The 5,489-nt window shown below is 38.6% G+C and overlaps 1 long non-coding RNA gene across 1 annotated transcript; it reads left to right on the top strand.

Annotated features, from left to right (window-relative positions):
- Positions 1 to 1,731: 1,731 nt before the first annotated feature.
- Positions 1,732 to 4,528, top strand: LOC144255282 (uncharacterized). Its single transcript, XR_013343706.1, has 3 exons — positions 1,732 to 1,785; positions 2,138 to 2,234; positions 4,234 to 4,528. It is a non-coding gene; the product is annotated as an uncharacterized LOC144255282 (long non-coding RNA).
- The last annotated feature ends 961 nt before the right edge of the window (positions 4,529 to 5,489 follow it).

The following is a 5,489-nucleotide window of genomic DNA, read 5'->3' on the forward strand; positions in this document are numbered from 1 at the left end:
AAGCCTCCTTACAGCTGGTTCCACAGTTATCATATTTATTGAAAGAAAGGAAACATCCACTTATTAATTCCTTGGAAGGCCGACCATCTGCAATTTGGCAAACATAGTTAGGGAATATTTTTATCTTCCTAATTTAGTAGGACAGCTGTAACTAGAAGCATTCGTTTATAAATATTGAGTGTGTCTTACTAACAATGTGGAATTGTTTTTAATAAAATAAACACATAAGCTTTGGGATATATTTTGCCTAATAAGATAAATATGAAGTTATATGAAAATCATAGACTACTTCAGTCAGGTTTATAGAAGAAATTAAAAATATGAGTATATAACTATGTGGACTTTCCCTTTTCCTCTCACTTTTCTAGTGGGTTGTAAGAGAAATATAATCCAAGGGAATTCACTGCAAAATTGTTAGTATGAATAAGAGACTGTGTGAGGTTAAATGGATTAAAAACAATAATTAAAGACTATAGATAATGAACATGTTTTTTTTTTAAATGGTTGTTAGAAATAGTAGGGGGAAAGGCCTAACTAATAATAGCAACAAAAACTAACTAGAATGAATGTTATAAGATAGTTATTTCGATAACTATAAGCAGAGACTTGGAGTAAGAGTAACTTAATACAGGAAGTGGTGTTCTGTGAAGGCTAAAGCGGTGGTTCCTGGGCCCCCTTCGCCTTTCCCCTACTCTACTCCACCATCTTGGCTGTAGGTTCATCTTCCCATTTATGTCATGGGCCAGGACGGTTGCTCCAGTTTTCCCCATCACATCACATTTGTGTTCATCAATTTTTGATTGTGGAAAACTGAATTCACTGTGGCTGGTTTAGACTTATATAACTAGGTTCTGGCATATGAAAGGGTTTATAAAATCAGAGGCCAGGCTAATAAAACAAGCTCTGGGTTAAGATTTCAGGACCAATTCCCAAAGTCACCTGAAGGAACTGAGCCACCATGGGAACTATCACCCTTTCTGGGATAAAGAAGCTGTTTACCTGATTGGGAAGCTGCCCCTCTACTTGCTGGCTACTGCACAGACTGTCTCCAATCACATATCCTCACAGTCCTGCAATAATTGGGAAGCTTGTGCCACTGTTGCTGTCTTAAAAACCAAATGGTTTTGCTTCAGTCTCCACCCATGACTCTTAACAGAAAGTCTTTGGGTAATTCTTCCACACAAGCACAAGGGGCTTGCCAGCAAAAACAGCTGGAACAACACTTCTGCATTCTGTGTTATGCACACCTGCCTGCCAAATCGCCCGCTTATGCACCTGGTGGGTCAAACACTCACCACACAGAAATCCACAGCTGTCAGAAAACTGGGCAAGATCCTTTCTAGCTTTGAAATATAGGAAGACACACAAGAAGGAGATTAGAAGCAACAAGTACCAGTTTGCCACTGCACCAAAATCTTTCAGACAAAAGGAAGGAGAAAGGAAAGGGAAGGGGGAAAGGACATTCTTTCTCAGGAGATCAGCTGCCTGCAGAGACTTCTCCAGAGGCCCCACCCGGTGATTTTCATTTGCTTTTCATTATCCTCTCCTGGCTTCAAGGGAGACAAAGAAATAGAATTTTATCTGCATGCATTGCCTTTCAGAGAAGAACTTGTGTTGGTTTTAGTTAGAAAGAAGCAGATAAAGGAGACAACGGCTATTTGGCAGGATATTGATCGACTGAGCTGAAGTCTACTCTTTTGCTTCTTAACATCAATTCTCATTCTTCTTTTCTTACAGAAAACTCTTCAGCCCTTTCCCAAGAAGATATTCTAAGGTCTCATCCAGGTAATACGCCAGCTCCTGGTTCAGGATCTCTGGGTGAAATGGAACCCCTATGGGGTCTGGATGTGGCTTCTTGTGAACCAGTGAAATTTTTTTTTTCTAAATAGAAAAAAAAAAAAATTTGCTGCCAGAGCTTGATGATGGAGAAACAGTGGGATGGTGATGACTGAACTCTTCCTTTCAGAGAGGGATAATGAGAGCATTCATCAGTCACTGTTCCATAGCAATTATGAAATCCTGCTGGGGAGGATTAGCCAGGCCCCCTGCTCAGGCAGAGCAGTTTGCTCATCTGAAGTTCTTTGCTCCAGGAGGTTTCTCCCCTGCTGGCTTCCTTCTGAGTTTGTCTCTTTCACAGGAGGCCATTAAAGTGAATAGCCAACATATGCCAACAGCTACAATCTTCCTACATTTACCCTACAGCGCCTTGCAGCCTGCCTTCCAAAGTACAACAGGTGAGAGTTTGACCATGAGTTTGCCACTGCATTATCTGAGTCAATAACTGACCAGATGGTAGCAGGTGGCTTCTGAGTGCCCATAGCTCAATTGCTCTTCAAAGACTAATGACAAGTGTTTACCAACATGAAAAAAGTCTCTGAGCTTTACCACAAAATGTAAAAGACATAAGTAAATAAAAATAAGTTCCCAGAGGAAAAAAATTGCAGTGGATAAACATATTCCCCGCCCATATGGATTTAATGCAATTTGAATTCCAGGACTAACATTCTAGCTTGATTCTTTGAAAACTCACAAGGTTATTCTAAAGTTATGTGAAAAAAAAAATGTATGAGAACAAAAAAGTCATTTGAAAAGAAGAAAAAAAATGTTCACAGAAACTCACGCATGAATATTTATAGCAGCATTATTCATAAGAGCCAAAAGGTGTCTAAACAGCCTAGGTGCCTATCAAGAGGTGAATGGAGAGCAGCATGTGGCACATCCATACAATGGGCCATTATTCAGCCATGAAAAGAAATGAAGTACTGACATATGCTACAAACTTGGATGATCCTCAAAAATATTATGTTATGTGAAAGAGGTCAGACACAAAGGTTTACATATGGTTCCTTTTACAGGATATGATGAGGAGAGGCAAATTCACAGAAACAGAAAACAGATTAAAGATCACCAGAGCCTGAGGAAAAATGGAAGTGGAGTATGATTACTTAAGGGGTTTAGGATGTTTTATGGGATGATAAAAACTTCGATACTAGAAAGAGCTGGTAGTTGTAAAATATTGTGATACTACAGAATTCTGAAGTTAAAATGGCTGATTGCATGTTATATGATTTCACCTCAATAAAATAAAATAGAAGCCATATGGGAAAATGTTTGATGGTTCCTGGAAAAATTAAAAATAGAACTACCATATGATCCAGCAACCTTACTACTGGGTATATCTCCAAAGGAAAGGAAATCAATATGTTAAAGAAATATCTGCTCTTCCATGTTTATTACCACACTATTCACAGTAGCCAAGATATGGAAACTACCTAAAAGTCCCCAGATGAACAGATAAAGAAAATATGATATATACACACAATGGAATATTGTTCAACCACAAAAAGAAAGACAGACTGTCATTTATGGCAACATGGATAAGACAGGAGGACATTATGTTAAATGAAATAAGCCAGGCTCAGAAAGACAAATATCACATAATCTCACTCATTGGTACAATTTAAGAAAGCTGATCTCGTAGCAGAGCAGAAGAGCAGAAGAGTAATTACCAGAGGCTGGGGAGGGTACCAGATAGGGGAACTGGAGAAAGGTTGGTGAGAGGGTAAAAATTATAGTTAAACAGTAGAAATGATAATTTCTGGTTCTACTGCACATTAGAGTTGCCAAGTAACAATATTGCACTGTCTATTTCAAAATAACTAAAAGGGAGAACTTTGAATGTTCTCATCCCAGAGAAATGACAAATGTATGAGATGATGGGTATGCTAATTACCCTGATATTGTCATTATACAATATATACACATATTAAAACATCACACAGTACTGCATACATGCATACAAGTATTATGAGTAAACAAAAATTTTAAAAAATTGGGAATGAGAATGTTATAAATGGATATGTGGTTTCCCCAATAGCTAATATGTGAGACAAAGCAAGAATATTCTGATGTGAAATGATTAAATCAGGAAAGTTACAACCTGATCAGTGAATTAACCCACTGATATGGATTTATCAATTCTTGAAGTTTTCCGGTGGAATGTTTTGTTGGCAGGTAGGGCCTGTAGCTGGAGGAAGTAGGTCACTGGGGATGTGACTTTGGAGTTTATATTTTGTCCCTGGTGAACAGAGTGTGCTCCCTCTGTCTCTCTCCCTGCTCCTGCTCTCTCTCTCTCTCTCTCTCTCTCTCTCTCTCTCTCTCTCTCTCTCTGCCATGTCCCGGGCTGCTTTCCTCTGCTATGCCCATCTGCCATGATGTTCTCCATCTCCTCAGGCCTAGAGCTACGGAATTGGCCAACAATGGACTGAAATTCTGGAACTGTGAGCCAAAATAAACATTTTCTCCTCTAAGTTGTTCTTGTCAGGTCTTTTGGTCACAACAATGCCAGGCTGACTAGACAGAAGACAAGCCACATGTCCTGACATGGACACAACTCTAACATGAATGGTTGTGGAAAAGGCAAGGTACACAACAGTGTATATGGTGTGTTTCATTTTTGTGGATGGAAGGGGGAAAATAAAAATAACCTTCAGATTTACTTTCTTTGTGCATAAAAAATACTGGATAAACCAAGGCACCAGCAACAGTGGTTTCCTAAATAAGGAGTGAGATAGGACTGATGGAGAATGTAATGGGAGCAACATTTCTTAATGGGTGCCTTTTTATGTTGTGATCTTTTTATCCCTCGTGACTATAGTTCCTATTTGGATGCAGTAGATTTTCAAATAAAACTATGATAAAGAAGTCTGAGTAAGGTGGTGGTGTTCTCAAGCACCATCTTTGAATATGTCTATTTCATATCATATTGTGTTAAAGGTTTCAACCGGTTCTTTAAAAGTATCTTTTTTTTTTTTTTACCAAGTTATTATTTCCACCCTGTTTTTTCCCAGCATTTGTCTACTTCTAGACAAATGCTTTGCCACTGAGCTACACCCCAAACCCCTCCATCTATGTTTTCTTTTATTTTTTGGTACTAGGGATTAAATCCAGAAGCATGTTACCACTGAGCTACAGCCTCAATCCTTTTTCATTTTTTTTTTTGAGACAAAATCTCACTAAGTTGTTTATGGCCTATTTGCTGAAGTTGGCCTCTAACTTGTGATCCTCCAGCCTCAGTTTCCCAAATTGTTGGGATTATAGGCATGCACCACTGTACCTGGCTCCAACTGTGTTGATTCAACTCAAAGTTGACTAGATTTACTCAGTTTTATAAGGAAGCTCAATACCCAGCAAACAATGAAATGTTTTAATTGTTTTTGAAACTGGGTCTCACTAAATTGCCTAGTCTGACCTAGAACTCTTGATCCTCTTGTCTCAGCCTCCAAAGTAGTGGGGATTACAAGCATGAACCACCAACCGTAGCTAAACAGTGAATTCTCATTTACTTTTGAGTGTCTGTGTTGTTGGTAATTTTATTTCACTTTAATTGAAGGACAGCCAGGCTGTTTACACTTCTTTACTGTTATCTGTCATACTATTTTTGGTGAAGAAGTATGAAGTCAACTTGCATTTCTTTTCCCTGATTTATT

This window comes from Urocitellus parryii, chromosome 6 (genome assembly GCF_045843805.1).
Source record: "Urocitellus parryii isolate mUroPar1 chromosome 6, mUroPar1.hap1, whole genome shotgun sequence".
Lineage (NCBI taxonomy): Eukaryota > Metazoa > Chordata > Mammalia > Rodentia > Sciuridae > Urocitellus > Urocitellus parryii.